Source organism: Erpetoichthys calabaricus, chromosome 3 (assembly GCF_900747795.2).
Source record: "Erpetoichthys calabaricus chromosome 3, fErpCal1.3, whole genome shotgun sequence".
NCBI lineage: Eukaryota > Metazoa > Chordata > Cladistia > Polypteriformes > Polypteridae > Erpetoichthys > Erpetoichthys calabaricus.
In genome coordinates, this window is record NC_041396.2 from 98,961,445 (window position 1) to 98,985,631 (window position 24,187).

At 37.1% G+C, this 24,187-nt stretch overlaps 1 protein-coding gene across 3 annotated transcripts in view; it reads left to right on the plus strand.

Annotated features, from left to right (window-relative positions):
* Window positions 1-24,187, plus strand: part of pkib (protein kinase (cAMP-dependent, catalytic) inhibitor beta) — a 145,377-nt gene that overhangs the window by 44,753 nt on the left and 76,437 nt on the right. For 2 of the 3 annotated variants that reach the window (XM_028797232.2, XM_051924531.1), the window contains exon 2: window positions 15,987-16,180. The gene's annotated coding sequence lies outside the window, so the exon portion shown is untranslated. The remainder of the gene's footprint in view (window positions 1-15,986; window positions 16,181-24,187) is intronic. The other variant, XM_051924532.1, reaches the window with a different exon arrangement.

A 24,187-nucleotide genomic window follows, 5' to 3' on the forward strand; every position in this document is an offset into this window, starting at 1 on the left:
CTTTGTTTATGGCAGTGTTCTTGGGCAGAATTGTGAGTCGGCCCACTCCCTTGGATTAGAAGCAAACCCACACATGGATTGTCTGAGGATGCTTTACTGTTGGCACGATACAGGACTCCTGGTAGCGTTCATTTTTTCCTTCTTCGGACAATACATTTTCCAGGTGTCCCAAACAGTCGGAAGGAGGATTAATGCGAAAAAATAACTTTACACCAGTGTTCTGCCGTTCAATCCTTGTACTTCCTCTAGAAGGGATGCTTGATGTTTTTCTTGGAAAGCAGTGTCTTTTTTGCTGCCCTTCTTGACACAAGGCCATTGTCCAAAATTCTTTGCCTCACTGTGCATGCAGAAGCACTCACACCCTCCAGCTGCCAATATTGAGCAAGCTCTGCAATGGTGGAAACACGATTCTGTAGCTGACTCCTCAGGAGGAGACAGTCCTGGCACTTGCTGGACACTTTTTTAGCTGTTCATTTTGTGCCCGGGCCAAAATAAGTAAAAATGGGTTTTTGTGATAAAGTTATCTTTCTATGCTGATAAAGCTCTTTGCAATGAATTAACATGCATGTGATTACTCTGTACAGTAATATAAAAACAATATAAATTGCCACTACAAAAAGTGAAGCGCAAATTTTGCAAAACACAACATTTGTATCACTGCCAAAACTTTTGGCCACTACTGTACAGTGTGCCCCTCCCTCTTTGTTTGGCTGTGGGTGTTGTGAACCTTAATTGAGGTATGCTGGCTTTTAAACTGACTGAGCGACTCCCTGCTTGAATTGAACCTAAGGATGACACTTCATCCTCTATTTCTCTCTTCCTCCCTTTTTGCTTTTTGCGTAAGCAACACGCTCACAGCCACAACATGTGGTATGTACTTGCAAACCATGCCTCCTTTTAGCTTTACTGAAGTTTCCACTTTACTTTTGCTGGCAGCCACCATTTGCATAAACTCTGCAATTTCTTCTCTGTGCTGACTCAAGAAAGAGACATGATGCGTTGAAGTCTCCTTGTTATCCTCCTTGTTATCAACAAATAACAAAACATAGGTTGGGCCAGTTTTTTCGTCCTCGGACATCACCAGTTTTTAAACAAATCAGTTAAAGCGTTTTTTAGATTTTGGGATATTTTGTTTTTCTATTGTAGCAGTTGTTTTTACCTCTACTGAAAATTGAAATATCCAAATGTCTTTTCTTAGTGGATACCTACTGGCCTAGATGTACAGTCCTGCTAAATTTAAGCTTTTTAACCAAATGGGAAATAGTGTTTCTGTTGATGGGTTAGTGAGTCAGTCAGTTAGTCAACTTTGAATTTTATGTTTATATAGTTCATATATAGATGCTGTAACCACAAAAGGGTGCCACTGAACTCCAAACCACTGACACAGCTATACCCAACACAGATTCAGGTTTAAATAAAGGATTTTATTTGTCATAAACCCCTTCTTTACAAGAATACCAGCCAAATAAATAATTTCACAAATCTCTGTTTACTGTTTGCCCACTACCTCCTAACTCCAGTGAGGTGATGTGCTTTCTTTTAAAGTCAACCCAGAAAACTGCTTGTGATTTCCTGTCCAAGTTCTCAGAAGCACTTACGAGGAGTGTAGTCCTCCCCGGGTAGCACCCTCTGACAGTCCCCAAAGACCCTGACAGGGCTGTGCCTCTGGACTCAAATTCCCATGCCACCCTGTAGGTGTCTTAAACTGGTCCTAGCCTTAAGGAACACTGCCATTTGTTGTGTGGGGGAATTAACTGCTCCCAGTGAACCCTTTTGCCCGATCATTTCATTATAGCCTACTGGCCAGGATGCCCGGCCTTTTTGCAGGCATGTACAATGCAAACGTAGCACAGACTGTGACCATGCTGGGGTCTGAACCCTGGTCTCTGATGCTGTGAGGCAGCTGACTTAACCACTGTGGTGCCATGCTGCCAAATTTCATAGTAGTTTAGGCTGTCTACAAAGCTCAGGTATGTAAGCGTAATTAGTGCTGCTTGAAAGATCAGATAAGAAACAACAGATAGCCTATTGTTCAGAAATGTGTCAATAAGTTGTTCTTTCGTGAAACATTAAAGGATGTATGTGTTTGAAAATTGACATTCTGTTGTTTTGTCCTCCCTTTTACTCAAGTCTAAATTACTTGAGAATGCAGTCATAATCAAAATATTTACACTAAGGCATGCCTACAATGGGAACTGTATATAGAAGTATACCATATTTCACAAGTCATTTTATTAGTGCAGTTTATCATTTTTTCTAAGGGTAAATTCCATTTGTATAACAGCAGTTCATTTTCATGAAGAAGACAGAAGGAAGCATTTTGTTCATGCAACTATAAACCAGTAGATCATCTTACTTGACCTGCCATTGTAAGCTGATTTATATTGTACAGCTTAGACCCAAAACTCTTGTTTGCTTATTTTAGGCTAGGAACGTGAATACCTTCTTTGTCTGGCAGACATGAAAATAAAATAGCCGGTCCATTTCTTTGCAAGGACTGAGATGTGTGTCTGTATATTTTTGCTTAGTGTTTCTGTATGATAACTAGTTAGAAGTCAAGCAAAATGACACCTTTTATTGGCTAACTAAAACGATTACAATATGCAAGCTTTCGAGGCAACTCGGGCCCCTTCTTCAGGCAAGATGTAATTACATCTTGCCATCTTGCCTGAAGAAGAGCCCAGAGTTGCCTCAAAAGCTTGCATATTGTAATCGTTTTAGTTAGCCAATAAAAGGTGTCATTTTGCTTGACTTCTCACTACATTCGTAATGGCTAACACGGTACAACACCCTAGCACTGTACAACTAGAACTTTTACATTACTTAGAGCCTGTCTTTCTTTTAGATTGCTTTTTTGTTATTGCCATAAAGTTTTCCATATCATCCTTAAGGGAGCCTACCTGAAAGTTATTTGTTGACCGTATTATATGTTGTTTTCTACTTCAAGGGGGGCAATGCTATTGATTTGTGAGGCACTGTCAATATTTTGAAAAACACTACACAGTTTAAAAAGTTACAGATATAGTGATACCATCATTTACAAGTTATTTACAACGGTATAATGATGTTACTGTTTATAGGCAGTAATGTTTTGTGATTTGGGGTGGCTAAATGGTGCTCTATTCTGTAGTTTAAGCCATTAATTTGGTTAAAAATGCTGGTAAGCAAAGAAGTTCACATCAGAGGGTTCTGGTAAAGGAAACTTGCCATTTGCTTATGAACAGGTTCCATTTGCATCGTTGCTATTGTGGGCCAGATTTGTACTTCATGCTCTTATTTTGAATTTACTATATGCTCAATACTTTATGTGGGATACTAGTGTTTTTACAAAGCAAAATTACTTGTGTCAAATCAAGCCTAGTAGAAAAGATTCCTGTTAATTCCATCTTTTTGTGTTTGGCCAGATTATTTTTTGTGTGCTTACCTGCATTTCATAATTGTGCGATTGAGTTTAAAGGCTTAATGGATCCTTTTATAGCTTGCTATTTTCAACTACAATCACCCAGGAATTTCCAGTGGTGTGACTAGTAGGAAACAAAGGCGATTATGTGTAAGCTTGGTTGGAGAGATAATGTGCTGCTTAATCCTACAATTTGTTTAACTCCATAGACTATACCCTGACAAACAGACAGTATGGTCCTGTGACTAAGATTTTATGACTACAAGCAAGTCACCTAAACCTGTATACCATTTTTATAAAAATACATTGTCTTATATACATGCTTAACACTGTGGAAATAGTAATTAATTATGACATATTGTAAAAAAGGAAATAGATGCATATAATATTTTGTCTAGACATTATCTTTTGATCACTGAGGTCAAATGTGTGGTTTGTACAAGACTTCCCATCTGCTAATATCCTGTATTTGTAATGCAACTTTGAAAATAAATGCAGGAAGTGGGTAACACTATTAAGTAGGTGACAGCAGAGTGACTAGTTCTTAACAAAATTGCCATTGTCGGATTAAGTCTACAGCAGTTAAAATAATAACAGAACTGAAGTATATTGGGATTTTACTAGGGCTCGCTGAGGGTTGGTGTAGTGAAAAGGCATCTGCTCTGTATTGCTGTCCACAGTATGGTAAGCACAACTGGAGCCTATCCTGCCTTTTCAAACCTGGAGGACTATTCAGGTCATATTGTAATTCTAAGTTTATTGACCTGCAGAATGATTTTGGAGCATTTTGTTTATTTTTAATAAATAAAAAACTAGGGATGGCATATTGGGCGGCACGGTGGCGCAGAGGTAGTGCTGGTGCCTCGCAGTAAGGAGACCCGGGTTCGCTTCCCAGGTCCTCCCTGCGTGGAGTTTGCATGTTCTCCCCGTGTCTGCGTGGGTTTCCTCTGGGTGCTCCAGTTTCCTTCCACAGTCCAAAGACATGCAGGTTAGGAGTATTGGCGATCCTAAATTGTCCCTAGTGTGTGCTTGGTGTGTGGGGGTGTGGGTGTGTGTGTGTGTGTCCTGCGGTGGGTTGGTGCCCTGCCAGGGATTGGTTTCTGCCTTGTGCCCTGTGTTGGCTGGGATTGGCTCCAGCAGACTCCCGTGACCCTGTGTTCGGATTCAGCGGGTTGGAAAATGGATGGATGGATGGGATATTTCAGTCAGGTTTTGTTTTGGACCAATACCAATCGTCAGTTGTATATAACAAGAACTGGTCGATTACAGTACTGATTCAGAGTTTTGTTTTTTCTTTTCACTTTTACACTAAGAGCAAGCATAATCAGCAGTGCAGAAGCCTTATATTCTATTTTTATAATTAAACTACAGACCACAGGTGTCACCTGTTCATTTTTTATTAAAAACTGTAATTCTTTATGCTTGTTGTTCGGTGACCATAAAAAATACCAAAATAAATAAAATCTCCTAAAATACAGACTTTTGTGACATGTACGCAAAATAGTATCCATAATGCTTATGGCATAAAATAAAATACTTGGTGTACTTACATGTCACAGTTCTAATAAAACGTTTGCAAGATGTTTATCAAGTGTGGCCTCCAGGATGCTCCAGCTCTCCAAACCCGACACAGACTCCGTAACACGCAAGGCTTTATTTCCAAGGGGGAAGTACTTTTCACCTGTTTCCCACCAGAACCAAGCATAGTACAATAAACAGCACACAACACTTTTCTTCTCTACCTTCTGTTTCTCTCTCTGTCTTTGTCTTTCCACCTCAGCTCCTCCCATAGCAAACTTCGTTCCTCTTCCTCCTGACCCTGGCTCCTCAAGTGAAGTGAGGCGGCCCCTTTTTTGCTGCACCTGGGAGCACTTCAGGTGGCCCATCACCATTATCTGAAAGTACTCCCAGATGTAGTGGAAGCCCAAAGTAGGGCTCTGCAGCTCCTCTTGGTGGCCCACACAGAACCCAATAGGGCCCTGCCAAAGTCTCCCATGGAGCCCTGTGAGAATCCGAGGCCTTGCTTCATCCCCAGGGGGGCTGCCATCTAGTGCTTTGGGGGAGGCAGTACCCAGTGCACATCTGTTCCTCAGGTACTTCATTTACAATGGCCTCTTGGCCAGGAAAGGTCCCTGGCTGTCTTCACACAAGATAATTAAAGGTTAACATACTTAACAAGTTACACTTAAAATGCACACATTTGGCATCTAACCTTATAAGTCTATTGTTTATTAAGCAGTGAAGTGAAATTCTGGAGTGTACTGTAGATTTTAGTTAAAAGAACAAAACAAAAAGGTCTGAAATTATTAACCAAGTTTTTCTATTCTTTCTACCAAGTACAGATGAATACCTTGTATGTCTGCTTTTCCTCACTAATCACAAGGGTGACTTGTAAGATTTACATTTTTCTAGTTTACTACTTAACTGTCTTTAATGTAAAAGTCAAAATTCCCATCTTCACTCTCTTGTAAAGTCTGATTGTTGTCTCTCTGTTTATGGGAAGTTCCAGCAGCAAAATGATACCTGTGCTTCAAGTACCATTAAACCTTGCATAAAGAATCACTACAACTAAATTACTGTAAAGCTTAGATTCAGATTCTAAAAATGTTTTTAGGGATCAGTATATTTACCTATCACTAACTGGTCATTTGGAGTAAAAATCAGCCAATTTTAATTGGTGGTAGAACGATTTGGAGCATCACTATTAGAAACATTGCATTTTTTTTTGCTTCCATAGTGATGTCATCCCATTTCCATTGTGTTCACCATTTTCTCACAGGACTTTGTTACTGGTGACTGGAAATTGGCAAGGGACATAGCTTGTGACATTATTTTTGAAGCAACTATTTGACCATTTAAGATGGTGGGGCATGACACCAGTGTGCAAGATCCTGGATAAAATAAAGTAAAAACAAAACTTTGAAATCATATTAGTTTTATAACAAAAGGTGTTTAAGGCAGACAGAATTTTTTACAATGGTTTTTTAACCACTTTTGTTAGATATTGTGCTTTGATGTTTAGTATTTTTTCTCTCCTGGGTTTGACTTCAGCCTGTTATTCTGGCTATTTGTTCACTTTGTCCCTTGCTACTCCATTTACTGGCCAAGTAATTCTTATAGACCAGAGCTTAGGGACCAGCTTTTCTACAAGCTCAGACATGACAGGGTATAATTCTGGGATAATTTAGAATCACTAGTCAACTTAAGAGCTTCTCTTTGAGAATGCTTTGCAGAGTTTTTATATTTAGAAATGTCAGGTTTCTCTATGACCATAAGCATCATCCTTATCCTCGGGCAATAGTTAGGTGGTTTGCACAAAACTCTCAGACTTGAGGCTTTGTTCTGCTGCTGCTGTAAGATTTAGTTCCCTATTCCAAAGTATATATCATTATGAAGGTATGCCCCACAAACTACCTTCCTTCTGGAAGATGGCTTCATCTCTCCTGATTGAAAATAAGCACAGCAGACACACACACACACACAATCCGAAAATAAGTGAAGTGTAAACAGATGCAGTTTAGTGGCTTGCTAAACATCAAGCAAAGAAACAATGAGATAATGACAAAAGAATACAAACAAAATAGTAATAGATTGTACAATTTTAGGAATACATACCCTTTGGTATTTTTATAATACAAAGTTTCTCTTGTGTTGTAAAGAATTACAATGCCATGTACAAGCTTTCAGTTTGCTCACAAAAATGTGCTAGCTGTTGAGTCCTACCGTCTGTCTCATTTATCATAACATTAGCAGACAATCTCCAAAATACAGAAGAAGTCAAAATGAGGAACTGATGAACCTTTCCAAGCCTAAATACATCAGTAGTAATGTCTACCTGGCTATTTTAGAAAGAGAGAAGAAGGGAAAATATAAAATACGACTACTGCAATTAAAGTTCATCTACTGTAGCTAGAGAATAAGCAGGGTCTAAAGAGTCTGATGTTGCTGCACAGAAGTAACCATGCTAATTAATTAGCTGGCATATTGTCTGTGATTTAGCTATGACCATGTCTAATGGAAGGAGCATAGGACATATACTGTACTTATGATTACATTTGGTGTTTACTCCTAATGTATAGAGAGAGAGCGAGCATTCTGTAGGAGTTAATAGGAACTCTCAGTATTTGTTTAGAAGTTTATAGGGTCATTATTGTCACATGTACAGATTACAGTGAAATTCTTACTTGCACGTATTAATCAACATACAACACATCATCACTCTCTTAGTGAATATAACAACCTTACAGTGTTTGTGACAGCAGATTTATAAAGTATAGTAAAACAAAGCAAAGTAGTGGACTTCAATAAAAATAAAGAAACTAAGAAAACAGAGTACCATGCTATTAGTACAAATGTATGCTTTTTTTTAAATAAAATTTGCATACACAGTAAAACTGTTTCATGTTAGGTTACCCGGTTATTTGTGACCATGTGCAGAAGAAATCCAGAAAGACACAAGAACAAAAGGCATACTCTACAACTGAGGTATCATAGCCAGGAATCAAACAAAGCCCCAAGTTCTGTAAGTCAGAAAGGCTACCCGTTGCTTCATTCTGCTGCATCCCTTTATCTTAACGAGAGGCTGGTTCTTCTCTTCAACCAAATGCATTGTACAGTCAATCAGTACAATCTGAAATATTTAAGTTTCTGCTTCACTTTATATAAGAAAAGGTACTCTTTTATTTCACTTGTTACAGTTTTAGCTCAAAGGAACAAAACAGCTATGAGCAGTTACCATTCCAAACAAGAAATTTTTGTTAATTCAAATTAATTTAGTGACAAAGTATTTGATATGTTGTAATCAAGTATTTGAATTAGATCTAAATGCATATAGGTTTAGGAGAATTTGTCAATGCAAAGCAAACATGCCTTTGATAAAGCTCAGTGAGAAATAAAACATATACTTACTTATGCTTAATACCCCTCTTGGGGCATAAGCCATCAACCAGGGCCCACCAGACATTGTGATCCTGAACTTTTCTTTCCAATTGACTCCATGTGTAACCCATCCTTCTGGTGTCAGATTCTAAGTCTCTGTACTAGGTGTTTCATGGCCAACCTTATTTTCTCTTGCCTTGCAGGTTCCAGCTCAAAAAACACATACAGGATTATTTTTAAAGATAATAAGCAATATCTGCAGGATGTTAATTAATTAATACCAGATATGAGAATATTTGTTTTATATCAAACCATTCGGCTTATGTATGTCACTGTGCAAAGTGCCATGAATGTACAGTCATTTAAAATGATTAGATTTGTCCTTTTTCTTAATCTGTTTGCAGCTAATAATAAAGGACAAAGCAGAACAATTAGGTAGCTACTTGAAACCAATACAAAATGTGCCTGTTGTGTTAGGATCTGCCCTGAAGTTTCCAGACCTGTATTTCCTACCTACCCCGGACCATGCAATTCACGAATTTCTTTTGCTTCTGGCTATGTCTAGTATGTTGAATCACTTAGTAGTGTTTTACTATTAAGAAGTCACATATTTGCAGTGAAGTGTACATTCAAGGCAATGCTTATCATACAGTCCTTACTGTTGTATTTTACTTTATTCATTTTATTGATAGGCCATTGTGTTCCACTCTGCTGCTTTCTTGCTTGTTTTGGATCCTTGGAATTTTTGAACTTTTTGTTTTGCCTTTGCCTTTGTTTTGCGTTTTGGTACATTGAATTTTCTCTCCTTTGATATTGACATGCTACTATCTCTGGAATGTAAGGTAGACAATGATAAGATGCATTGAGGTCCATACTGATGTGCTATTTGTAAATACAGTAAATTATTGCTATGGGGGGTTTTCAGGTGTGTGGTAGCGAAGTGGAGTGGAGTGGAGTGGCGGTTGATGGGGCGATAGGATAATTGTGTATTCTTGTGTCAAAACGTGCAGTTCAGTCAATTGCCTCATTAGGACACCATTGTCTGTAATGCACGCAAGCACACCAGCATCCTCAGAAGGTGTATAAAAAAAAGAAGCCTCAGCAGAGGACAACATGTCAAATGAAAAAAGAAAGAAAGAAAGAAAGAAAGAGGTTAGATGCAATTAAAATGACAATGAGAGAAGCAGGAGTATGGAAGAGCCAGTACCATACAGTGGAGACAGGCGGTTGGGTTTGGTCTCAAAAGGTGCAAATATACAATGCTTGAGAGACTTCACTTTGAGTGAGCTCCCACCTCATGCCATGTGATGGTGGTGGGTGGGAGATGGAGCAGTAATCATGGAGACCGTACAGTTGCAGAGGGATGACAGTGTGGGACATGAGTAGGACTTGGAGCACCCCAGCACTGACCAAATAAGGGGGCTGGAGCTCAAGCCCTTGGGACAGTTGGCTGTGCCTATTGAAGGACATCTCCTCGAGCTGAGAAGACGAGACCTTAACAGTGAGCTGAGGAGACATCAGTTTTGAAAGGAGGTACAAAGGCTTGTAATGGGATTTTAAAGGGACTGGTCCTACATGTTTTAGCCATGGATTTTAAACTAATTTTGGTGATTGTTCTGGATTATTTATTTATTGATTGATTTTTAACCTCTACAGGTGTGTGATTTTTATGGACTTGTTTATTTATTAAGAAGAACCTGCACTGTACTGTTGTTTTGAACACTTTGTTTTACTGAAAATAAATGCACTAGCACATTTTCATCATACTGTTTCTGTGGTATGGGTCCTGATTGCATGGCTCATCCCAGTTATCTACGGTTCTAAGGCAGATGCAGCCAAACTACAGCGTCACATAGACTGGTGTTTAATGAAATCAGAGTCACTAGTTCAAAAGTTATTAGCACAATCGGTTCTTATGACTTTTTCATCTTCTTTCGAGCAGTTGGGCATGCATTTTTTTGTGTTTGCCCTAAGAAGCCAGATGGTCTTATTATGCCAGCTGTTACATGTTCTTCTGATTTTATGAAAAGATTTGATTCGGAAGGTATTACAGATTTTATCTAGTTATATTTTTCAAATGCTGTAATGGTTGAGTCTCAGGTGCTGAGCCGATCAGTATCACCAAAATAACCGATTGTTTAAATATGATAATAGGGACAATTGTAGTTTGCTGTGCAGTCTGCACAAAAGTTACAATTAGAGTACCTGTTCAACCCTCACCCCATTTTGTCATCAAAGAGACCCAAAACGTAGTATTCTGAGAAATTAGAATAGGGATACTGGTTAGATTTTCCATAAAGCAAACTGTAAACAATTAAGTAGTAAAGGCGAAAGGTGTTATAGTTTTTTTTTTTTTTTCTTCCTATTCCAGTACTTTGTTGAACAAGCTATATCTGCTACTATTTAACATATATATTCAATCTTTTAGAGTAAGTCTATCCCAAAGTTACAACAATGACAGGTGAATGTTTGTTCATTCCTTACAAAATTATTCTTGCCATGTGAAGTAGTGGACATGAATTTTGAGGTCTTGCGATACTAGGGTGTTGTACCGTATTAGCCATTATGAATGTAGAGAAAAGCCAAGCAAAATGACACCTTGCGATGAATTTTCACTCTGAATAGGCTACTCAGGGATATACTGCATATTGTCTTCATGTTAAACCACATTAGCGATGCACTGGCAACATGTATTATGTTGAAAAACACACATTTTCCACAATTTCTGTTTTCTGACATGTGGCAGAGGTTTTCATCCAGTATTGCTTTTTTTTTTTTGTCAGTCCTGACAATATTGGTAATCCCTGATGCGATAAAGCATTTTGATTTATATGAATGCTTTTAGACTGACCCATACTCAAAAAAACAGACACGCAAGTCCAGAGTCCTAAATGAAAAAGGTTTTATTGAGGCAAAATAAACATCAGTACAGAAGGGTAGCACGCAAGGGAAATGCAAAAGGAAAAACAGCAAACACTGTGCCCCTTGGGCCCAACTATACACAAACGTGACCTCATCAGGTACCTACAGTGTTCTCCTATTCACCTTTATTCTTCATCCTGTAACACTGGCTTCCTTTATCTTTGTTCTTCACATTAGAAAAACTCTTGCTACTAAATTCTTTCTAGGCTCTAAGTTCTCTGTGTAAGGGGAGGGAGTCTATATATAATATATATATATATATATATATACAGTATAATATATATAAAATGTATGTGTGTGTGTAATTGAAAAGTCACTAAGGTTTTTAACAGGGACTACAACTACTGAATTGGTGGACTGACCATAAATAAACACCCTAGCTATTATTATTTTATTCTCCTACCCATGGAAAGCTCCATATGCCATTCTGTCAGGGATACTGAATTCCATGCAGTTTTACCTGCCAACCAGATATTTTGTACACATTCCGATAAGATAATGCTACCACCTCTCAGGACTTTGTTTATATGAAAGATAAAAAAAATATATTGTAGACACTGCATTGTCTACATGTGCATTGCAATGTGCATGAGTGATGTTCATTGTAGAAATGACAGGGAGACAATAATAATGGGAGTAACATCCATCCATCCATTATCCAACCCGCTGAATCCGAACATAGGGTCATGGGGGTCTGCTGGAGCCAATCCCAGCCAACACAGGGCACAAGGCAGGAACCAATCCCGGGCAGGGTGCCAACACCTGTTGCTAAAAATCCTAACACGCCTTATCACTAGCAAGCATTTTCCTCTTGTATCAACTGCCTGACTAGAAATAGTTTGCGTCCTATTTAACAAACACCATAGTTGTTAGAAAACAAAAATAAAAAAAATTAAACGCAATAAAAACTTGTTCAAATTTAGAGATTCAATGTGTAACATCAGAAGCAAGAAGAAAATCCCAATGCAAATTAATAAAGGCTTTCAATGTTAGAAAGGCAAGCTGGCTTTCTCAAAGGAGTCCTAAACTCTGAAGATCCTACCGTTAATCCAGTCCTGCTATTATACATGAGGAAATTGATACTGTCATGTCATACTCTGACACATGTGGCCACATCCACATTTATATATTACTGTATAATACATTGGCTTTATCCCTTGCCATGAAAATGTGACATTGCAGCCATCTTATACAATAGTAGTCTATCAGTTAGACAAAACAATAGGATAAACAAAGAAACAATACACATAATGGAGCAAAATATTGTGAACTTACTTACACAGTCGACATCACCTAGCTTGTGGTTTTTGTTTGATTTGCACCTCATGTATGGTTTAATACTGAGGCCAAATATTCTATGCACATTGGCAGTTTCCTTTGGGAAAGGGCATTTTTTTCACAGGCAAGAGTGCCACTCTTCCATAAAAGCCTTTTTAATGGCATACCCTAGAGGTCGTTGATCCATTTTGATCCATGAGCTTCATCTTTAATTACAGCTATTGACTCATTCACTGTTACAATTGACCTAGCAGCTGCACTTATTATCTGGCAGCAAAAGTTTAGTGGGACAACAAAACCTATGCAGTGTGGTATTACTTTTTTTTCAATTTCTTTACAATGTGTTGCACAAAGCTCTAAGGGAGGTTTGGTGCTTTTGAAATGCTTTTGTATTATTCTCTGGACTTGTGATTCCCAATAATCCAAGATGTGCATAGAGTGCCCTTTTGACCTCATTTTAAGGTATATCTACTATACACTGGACCTTTGAGGTAGGATACTTACCCTCAGAAATTAATTTAAAGAAGTTCACTCGATTTTCTAAGCAGATGATGCCCATCTGCCTGTACAGGACGTATATAGTATATTGTAGCTGAACAAATACAGGTTTTCACTTGCTATGGGGATACTTTTCTCACTGTTCATTTTTTAGTAACGTGTTGGTAGATTTTGACCACTCATGTTTTGATTTAGTATAATACTTTGTAGATCACTGCCAAACAAATCCTTATTTGTTTATTTATTTAAATTTGTTTTGGCGTCTGAATAATTTTCAGTGCACTTTGTGTCTTTTATTTTAAAGATTAAGCCAAGGCAATTCTGTTAGTCGACACATATAGTGCATAACAATATAAATAAAAGTGTATTTAATAAGTTAAGTTGGCATGGCATAATGTATTCAGAGTTTATAAGCAAGCTGGGTAGCTGCTTTGATAAGGTTAACTTTACTGTAGCCATTTTCAGGTATTAAAGTATCATAATAAATATCTATCTTCAAAGTGAAATGATGCCAGGTTTTAGGATATACTTTTCAAAGAGTACAGACTTCTGTTTTGTATGAAATAACCTAAAATATTAAAGCGTACAATCAATTTCCTAGAAATGTGTTGGTAAGGAGCCTCTGGGACATTTAAACCATTAATTAAAAATAACTGAATATGTGGAGGTGAGTTTTTTATATGTATGATCACTATGAAACTATGGTTGTGTTATGGTTTTCATCTATGCATATAGGATCAGTTTTCAGTTTTATCCATCCATCCATCCATCCTCTACATGTAAATAAAATGCTTTTTCTTATACTACCCATATTATACAAACAATGAACAGAGTTCTTCAAGAAATTGTTATTTTTGTAATCTTTTTTTATTTACCTTTTCCAATCTCTAAAAATCTTTATACTCCTCTGGACAAAACAGTCCATTTCTGTGAACATTTAAGTAAATGTATACAGTATCTTTTATGAACTGTGAAAGTGCAATACTTTTCCCTTTGTTATAGCCAGTAATGACAGTGTCTTTGTAAAGCACTTAATGGGTTTTATTCCTTACTGTTCATGTATTAAACTGAATGGAAACTAAGCTGCTTTTCAGATTTGTTCCCACCCCTGCTTTCTTAGGCTTTTTTTCTTTTTACATTATATTCAGTGCATTTTTATCCAAATATGTCAGTCATTAAATTGTAATGGGAGCTCACATTTGACAGCTGTAGTCTCCAAAGAAGTTGTATAATCTCGTTTAGTAGCCTTTCTGTTTCTAAGCGAGTGCTGTGTTGCATTACATGTACTTTTTTACTGCATTACAACGAAAATTACTTGCAAAGCTCACTTGTCAGTCATTCTCCTACAATGCAGGTATCATGGAAATTAGCCACTGGGATGCACTTAGGGCTTTCATTTGAATGCTTCAAACAAATACTAAAAGGTAAAAAATGGTATATATGATAAGATTTTTGCTTTAAGAAGACTTGGAAATCTAATTTGAACTCCCTTTAAAGGCTTAAATCCCAAGGAATTGTATCCATATCTACTCTTTTTATAATTTAAGCAACTAACAAAAAATATCAATACTTTTGTAATATACTGTATTTCAGTATGAATGTAAATTGTTACTGAAAAGGATTCCATTTGTGATGTTACTTCACATTTTAATCAGTCTTATTTCATTATCCAACAGGTTTCACTGGGCTTGGTGTCTTGTTTTCATGGTGTCATGCATCCATTTACACATTTTTAAATTGTATTTATACACTGGAATAAAAATTGGACAGTATAACAACAAATACATTCTCATCAGTGTTTTGAAAAGTTTGAGCATTTTTACAGTTTTTATGGACTAAGAGTTTGGAATAGTGCTTAAGGATAGATTTGCTACCCTGCAAAATATATGGACTAGCTTACTATAGGTTAATGTGTATCATCATGGCAAGGAAAGTCTAAAAGATTTTAAAAATCTCCTCTGGGTGTGTGTTGTTGCACCAGAATTTTATTTTTTTTTACTTTCTTGTATATGAAGTGCTCCGGTTTCCTCCCACAGTCCAAAGACATGCAGGTTAGGTGCATTGGCGATTCTAAATTGTCCCTAGTGTGTGCTTGGTGTGTGTGTCCTGCGGTGGGTTGGCACCCTACCCCGGATTGGTTCCTGCTTTGTTCCCTGTGTTGGCTGGGATTGGCTCCAGCAGACCCCCGTGACCCTGTGTTAGGATTCAGCGGGTTGGAAAATGGATGGATGGATGGATGTATGTGAAGTTTAGGGAAAGTATTATAATCGTACAAAGATTTGATGTCGAGATTTTGATGAATCTCGACGTTTTAGACCTTCCCAAGTCCGAAAATATAATTTTTTGGTATTATGTGTGTGTATGTAAATACGGTGACTTGAGTACGCTTTTACTTAGGGCAACCAAATTTTGCATACAAGTATTAGGTACAAAACATAGATATCTATCAACTTTTGGGCTATTTCTGTTAACTGGAAGTGGTACTTTACCTTTTATTCGATGGTTCTTTAATGTACATAATGTAAAAATATACTCCTCAAATATCCATCCCCATTTCTGAGTATATGAGGAAAGTCTAGGAGAGACCACTCCCGATTTTTTTAATTTTTCAAATGCAAAATGTTTTTAGATGTCAATGATAAAAGAACAAATGAATTTATGGCCCATTTCTTGTCAGCACAAGTTTAACATATCTTAATCGTACTCTTTCCTCCTCACCAGAGGTGGGACAAAGCCATGTCCAAATAACATTTCTTATCCAGTTTATGCAAACAAAAAGCTTGTGATCAAAATTATGTATTAGAAATGTGAGGAAAATTGTATGCTTATAATTAGCAAATTTATCTCAACAAAATTTAGTCTCAATAAATCTTATTTTTTGTTAATTATTCTATGAGAAAGCTTGGTATCATTCTTGTCACTCAATTGTTAACTGTATAAAATGTTCCACTTTTAGCCTCTGCAGAATTTATTTTCTGCTTATTGGTAACAGAATTCCATTTCTTTTCAGATTATCCTGAACATTTTTTGGAACTACTGGGAATTCCTAAAATGTAAAATTGTGTATGCAGAAACTCAAAGACTCTGGAACACTAAGGATACAAGAGTGATGATTTTTAGGACGTAAACTGGATTTTGTCTCTTACCTTCCAGAAAGCACAGCTGATGCATGGTTAATCCAAGCTGAAACAAACCTGTTTATAGGTGAGTAAACCTGTCATTTACTTTTTTTCTCTTTGATATTCATAATATCTTTTACCCTCAAATTTTAAATGCAAAACATGGGTGGATCTCTTCTTTTACATTTACACACTGACACTGTCATTGTTAATCTATCATTCTAAATTTCTGCTTCGTATACTTGTCTAAATCTGTAATTGTCAAACTGATGTACTGATTGTTTGAGTCTCCTTACTTACTAGGGCCTGTTTCTAGATATTAGTCGTACTTTTTTTAAGAAAAAGAAAACAGGTTTTCATATAGTCATCTTTAAAAAAAAAAAAAAAAGGAGAGATTTGCCTTCTCAAACCTGTGCATTGAAAGTAACATAAGCCAAAAGGATAACACACAAAGGGAGTTCCTGGTAAATATCGCTGCTAATTCCTTTTTTGAATTTTTTATGTAAAGCAATCTGTTCTTAGTGCAAAAACTGACTTGAGACTACATTCTTGTGAGAAGTAATCACATTATATTCTCAGAACAATCAGGTGAAAGATGACAGGTGGCATTTGATTACAATTGTTGGCAGATTAATATTTCAACATGATATTTTCAAACTGAACGTTTCCAGTCACTGGCCTTTGCAATCTATTCCAAAAAGATGTCTTCTGTTTTTTTTTTCTTGCTTGGGAATAATGTATTTATATGTTAGCATAATTATGGTGTGGTATAAAATTATTTAATATTGCTACAATACATTACTTAAATTCCATTTCCATCTAAGATTTTATTGCTGTAGATTCTCTGAAAATGCTGGAGTCTATCTTTGGTGCAAGAATGGATCTCACAGTCAACAGTGTAACTGCATCCACTTTAAGTAACACAAAAAGCAAACAATACATTTAAATATATTATGAAAGGGACCTTGTGGCAGCCCTTGATACCCAGTAAAACACAAAAGCTGAAAATTAAAAAAATAAACTTAAAAGAAGGAATAATCACAGGGAGAACACAAAGGATAAAATAAACCGTACAAGACAGCAAGCCAATGCCTCTTTCAGTCCTGCCTAAACATCTGTGGGGCCCCTATCTGTCTGATGTAATGGCTTGTCCATTTGTCCACCACACCAAAGCACTCCACTTCTAACCTCCTGTAACCCACTGTTCTCAATGGACCATGAGGCAAAAGATGGCCTTAAAACACATCTCATGGTTGCTGTTTAGTTCAAGGAGAGCTTTCCACTTGTTCCTGGAACACCAAGATAGAACCTCTCCCAGAAGTCCTTTGTGTCCCTACACCTTCAGTTGCCGTAAAAGTATTTTTATGCAGTATAGTGATTGCAATAGTCAAAATGACAGAAAAAGTTTCGCTTTTTATTTTCTCTCACTGTTAAATCTTTTGTTCAGTTTTTTTTTGTTCTCTCCCTGTTTAAAGTGCATGGAATGGAGAAATTGGGGTTGGGTGTTTCAGGAAGAAGAACCCAAAACAAGTTTCTATATGTATTTTAAATGCATATAAAGGAAAAAATGAAACAACATGCAAAGTATATCATTCCACTCTCCCTCTAGATTTTAAATAAGTAAACCCTGTTATTATGAAGTATGGTGCATAAAACAAAAAAAATTACAAAATGTAAAACGCAATGCAATCGACATGAAAAAATAGACTATCCCTACAAACTAGTTATGAACCCAAATTTAATATCCCACATGTAATACAACAAAATTTGCAAACACATGTTGTACATATGCCAATGGAACATACAAGAAAATATTGTAATTACTGTACAAAACGTTGGTGTGAACCAACTGAAATAAACGCAGCCCTTGTTATTTACAATAATTATCAAAATATACAGTATATATACTGTATCATGAAGCCTAGAAAGGTATAACATAAGAAGTGTCACTGGATTCAGAACCTATTGATGTCATGCAAGATGTAGATCTGGCCAATGCGTTTCGAGGAAGAACTTCTTCTTCAGGACACAGCAAACCTTAATGAACTTAAAAAATGTTTTATTTATATATTGAGGAACGAGCCCCGGACACAGACAGGCAGACATGATGTAAATCACCACCACACGTTTGTTTACAAGTCTGTTATTTACAATTTAAGTGCCACACAACCCCAAACTCCCCCAAAGTCCAGGCCTCACACTCTTTGTCTTGTCTCTTCAGGCCGCCTCCACTCCTCGCCTTCCAGCTTCATCCTTCTCCTCACCTGACTCCAGCCCTGAATGAAGGGCGGCAGCCCCTTTTATAATCACCCGGATGTGCTCCAGGTGATTCCCGGCAATCTTCCACCAGCACTCCCCAGTGTGGCGGAAGTGCCGGCTGCATCCCCAGAAGCACTCCGGGTGTCCCTGCTCCTCTTCCCCCGTGCTGGGGTCCAGGGCCCCCAAGGCACTGGGGCGCCCCCTGGCGGTGACCATGGGCCCCTACAGGGTTGAGCTTCAAAGCTCTGTACCTGTGGTTCCCATAGCCACCAGGGTGGTCGCCCCCACGTGGTCTGAGGATGGTGTAAGCCCTCTTCCGGTCTTCCTGGATGTCCTGGCCGGGTCGCCCCCCCAGCCACCTGCGACAATATATATATATATATATATATATATATATATATATATATATATATATATATATATATATATATCTCACTGAAAAGATGAAAATTACCATATGACCATTAACTACCACCAACCAAACTAGAAACTTGACAAACTAAATTCAGTTTAACCTCCACCCAAGAGAAAGAGAGGAAGGTCAAGAGACAGAGTAAAACTTTTAGAAGAGAGGGAGGAAAATCCTTTTCCCCACTATAGAAGCTTATTCTAAAATGTTATTCAGTTTGAACAGATCCACTAAGTGAGAATGTGATATTTTCCAATTTCAAATAGTATATAACATCAGTTACCCACCGACTTACAAGAGGTGGGCTAGGATTGTTCCAGTTGAGCAAGATAAGTCTACGTGCCAATAGTGAAGTAAACACAGTTACAGTTTGTTTCTCCTTCTCCACTTTAAGTACACCAAACACAGCTGTTAATGGATTAGGAGGGATTGTGACACCAAGGCTGTCTGAAAGGCATTTAAGGATTTTGGTTAGCTCAACAAATTCACAAACAAGAAGTTCACAATGCAATCCCAGTAATCACCAACACGAATGGAGAAGAAATCATTGACCATAAAGATATAATGCATACATTTAGAGATTATTATAAATCCTTATATTCCACTGAGTTCAAAGAAGACAACACGCAATCTAATGCATTTCTGGATACATTACAGACACCACAAATAGATGCTTTAAGTGCTGAGGAACTGGATAAACCTCTGACCCTATCAGAATTACTAGAAGCTATAAAGTCACTTCAAAGCGGGAAATCAGCATGTGCGGATGGTTACCCCGTAGAATTTTATAAGAAATTCTCCACTCAGCTAGCTCGCCTCTTATTGGCAACACTTACAGAAGCTAGACACAATCAAATTCTACCTCAAACTTTTCGTCAAGCATTAATCACCGTCTTTCCTAAACAAAATAAGGACTTGTTACAATGTGCATCATACAGACCAATTTCACTTCTGAATAATGATGTTAAGATACTCTCAAAAATTATAGCTAGAAAGATGGAGAAAGTGCTGCCCTCGGTAATATCACAGGATCAAACTGGATTTATTAAAGGCCGACACTTATCTTCCAATCTCCGACGCCTGTTTAATGTAATATATTCATCAGCAAAGTCAAACACCCCAGAGATATTACTATCATTATACGCAGAAAAAGCATTTGATATGATTGAATGGAACTTCCTTTTCACTGCATTGAAGAAATTTGGGTTTGGCCCGAATATTTGTGCATGGATCAAACTACTGTATACCAATCCAGAAGCTTCAGTTTGTATTAACAACATTTGTTCAGACTACTTTAAGCTAGAACGTGGCACCAGACAAGGATGCCCCTTGTCACCACTGCTTCTTGCAATCGCCATTGAACCACTGGCAGCTCACTGTCGAAATTCTTATCAGATAAAGGGGATTATCAGAGAAGGACTGGAACAGAAAATTTCTCTATATGCAGATGATATGGTTTTATATATATCAGACCCAGAAAACACTGTCCCTGCAGTTTTAGCAGCACTCACAGAATTTCAAAAGATATCTGGTCTCAGAATTAATCTGAATAAAAGTATACTCTTTCCAGTGAATTCACAAGCATATAATATTAGATTGGACACCCTACCTTTTACTATAGTAGATCAGTTTAAATACCTTGGGGTAAATATTACAAGTAAACATAAATCTCTTTATCAACAAAATTTTGCCATCTGTATGGAAAAAATTAAGCAAGACTTGCATAGATGGTCAACCCTCACTCTAGCCGGAAGAATTAACGTTATTAAGATGAATATCCTTCCTAAACTTCTTTTTTTCTTTCAGAACATTCCAATATATATCAACAAATTGTTTTTTAAGCAATTAGATTCAACTATAACCTTATTTATTTGGAACTCAAAACACTCACGTATCCGAAGAGCGACCCTACAAAGACCTCAGGCAGAAGGTGGCATGGCTTTACCTAATTTTCAATTTTATTACTGGGCAGCAAACATACAAGCCATAAAAAACTGGAAACAAAAAAATGAACATACACAGGCTTGGCCCGCAATAGAAGTAAAATCCTGTAGTACTTCTTTATACTCCCTGCTCTGCGCTCCAATAAATGCAAGTTATCGCAAATATACTAATAACCCAATTGTGCTTTACTCACTCAGAATATGGAACCAATTTAGAAAGCATTTTAAGATGGAAAATCTTTTATCTGTGGGCACCTCTGCAAGAGAACCACCTCTTTCAACCCTCGCAAACATATCCAGTTTTTAATACCTGGATAAGATTTGGGATTAAATTGCTCAGAGATCTTTATATAGACAATATCTTTGCATCCTTTGAACAATTACATTCCAAATTCAACCTCCCAGCTACACATTTCTTTCACTATCTTCAAATTAGAAACTTTGTTAAACAGAAACTGCCCGATTTTCCTCATCTCGTACCCTCCACCATGCTGGAAAAAATACTGCTCAATTTCGAGCAATTAGACACCATTTCCACATTATATAAAATCTTATTAGAGTCCCTTCCTTTCAAAGATCCAAGAGGACATTGGGAAAAAGATCTCTTAATCAATATATCAGAAAAGGAGTGGCAGGTAGCATTGCAGAGAATTCACTCGAGCTCCATATGCGCAAAGCATAGAATTAGTCAACTAAAAATTATATATCGAGCACATCTGTCTCGCTTAAAACTGTCCAAAATGTTACCAGGGCAAGATCCTACCTGCGAACGCTGGAACCAAGCTCCTGCCTCACTGGGTCACATGTTTTGGGCCTGCACCAATCATTTTGGACCAAAATTTTTAAGTGCCTTTCAGACAGCCTTGGTGTCACAATCCCTGCTAAACCATTAACAGCTGTGTTCGGTGTTCTTCCAGACGGACTTGAAGTGGAGAAGGACAAGCAAACGGTGATTGCATTCACTACACTTTTGGCTAGCAGACTTATTTTGTTAAATTGGAAGAATCCTAACTCTCCTCTGATAAGTCAGTGGGAAACTGATGTTTTATATTATTTGAAATTGGAAAAAATCTAATTCTCAGTTAGAGGATCTGTGCAGAATTTTTTTAAAACCTAGCAGGATCAAATCAGTAATAGTTTAGAATAAGAAGAAATAATTATTTCCGCATTTCTTTCCCTTCTCCATTTTTTATTTACCTATATATATTTTTTTCCTTTCTTTTGTTTATTTTTGCCCTATTAAAAAGCCCTAAGCAATTCTCCTTTGGCCATGCTCTCCTTCTGAAGGGTGGGGTTTGATATGTCTTCAATTCTTTTTTGTATAAATTGATCTATTTGTATGGAATGATTACAATAAAATAAATAAATAAAATAAAAAAAAGATTTTGGTCCAGAATGATGTTAATTTGGTGCAGGCCCAAAACATGTGACCCAGTGAGACTGGAACTTGATTTCAGTGTTTGCAGGTTGGATCCTGCCCTGGAAACATTTTGGACAATTTTAAACAAGATAGATGTCCTCAATAAAAGATTTTAAGTTGAAGTTTAAGTTGTGCATATAGAGCTCAAGTGAATTCTGTGCATGGCTCTCTTCCGTTCCTTTGCCCACTGGGATCTTTGAAAGGAAGGGACTTTAAAATGTTTTTATATATTACAGAAATGCTGTCTGAGTCCTCAAGACTGATCAGTATTTCTCCTGAAATAGAAATATGTGGGAATATGTGGGAAGTGAGGAAAATCGGGAAGATTTTGTTTAGCAAAGTTTCTAATTTGGAAATAGTAGAAAAATTGTATTGATGGGAAACTAAATTTGGAGTGTAATTGTTCATAGGATGCAAGGACGTAATCTATGTACAAATCCCTAAGTGATTTAATCCCATATATTTTTGAAACATTGAAAACTGTGTAAGTTTGAGAGGGTGGAAAAAGGTGGTTATTGTGAAGAGGTGCCACAGATAAAAGCTTCTCTGTTTTGAAGTGCTTCCTACATTGGTTCCATATTCTGAGTGAATGAAGCACTATTGGGTTGTTAGTATTTTGACAATAACTTTTATGTACTGGGGCACAAAACAAGGAATATAAAGGAGTACTACAGGATTTTGTTACCATTGCAGACCAGACTTGTTTATATTCTGTACTACAGTACATTAGTCAAAGAACATTTTAATCCATGTCTATCCTTGTTGATCTAATGGGAATGTTGGAGTCTGTCCTGAGTGCCAAGTCTTATCTTGGTGAATACTAATGAGGCATCATGCAGCCTCATGTATTTTGCGTTTCTACTGCTTCATTAGTTTTCTAGGTTTTCTGTTATGTCCAAGATAAACAACAACAACATATCCCCTTTCTGATATATTTGTTTAAATCAGTGAAATTTTTAATCAGTCTTTGGTTTTTATACTAATGTACATCAGATTTATGGAAATAATACTGTGATTTACTTTTGTTTGTTTACCTTTTTATTGTTGTTTCATTGCCATTTTATGTATTTGATTTTCCTCAGCAGAGCTATTTTATGTGACTGGTTACTCTGATGAGGTGTAATTGCTAGGCACTTGATGCACACGCGTGATCCTGACAACATGGCAGCCATGCTGTATAAGTGTTGTGATTCTCTGCCTGCTCACAAAGCTCTAAAAGGAAAGGCCTCAAAAACAAAAGTCAGATCTGCACTCCCACACAGGTTTGAGCCAAAAGTGTAGTTCTCACCACTCCAAAGGAGCCCTTACCCCTAACTCAGGTTGCAAAAAATATCAAGAAAGCTATAGAGGAAAATACATAACAACCTCTGGCCCTTTTATATTTAAATATGTGTTCAGAATTCAAACATTTTTCAAAGATGAACATAGTCTGGATTAAAGAAAAAGGAAATAAAAAGGTTTGTGTGGATGAATCCAAGTCAAAATTCAAAAGAAGAACATTTTAACGAAAGTCAGAAGTCATTAAACCAAAAAGTGCAATCACAAAGCAGAATCAAATGCCAAACAACAGTAAATAAACACAATGCAGGAAAAAATGGGCTTTTGGCTATTAAATAGCACTAGGGTTAATTCCCTACCTGCAGTATGAGAGTGGCTTTGTCCCCCTCAGCTTTTTATATTGAACACAAGGGTAGATAATTGAAAGGACTACAAAGCATTGTACAGTCATATCAAAATAGCATTAAACAAAACGACATTAATAGTAACATGATCCATAACAAACTACTTCAAAAACAAGGAAAAATAAAAAAAAAAAGACATCCAAGCCAGGGACAAAGCCCTGGCTAAACCATTATGAGATGGCGTTAAGTTTATCCAAAATGCATGGTAAAATAAATTTATGATCCTGTGCTCTGTCATTTTATGTTGTCTGGTAACTCTAATTAGCCATAGATGAGTGAACACTGGAATGTGCCATCATGTATGTGTTATCATACACCCTTGGTTTATGACAAAAACTTAGTAATACCAGGATGGATTAAATGGGTTAAATAATGGATG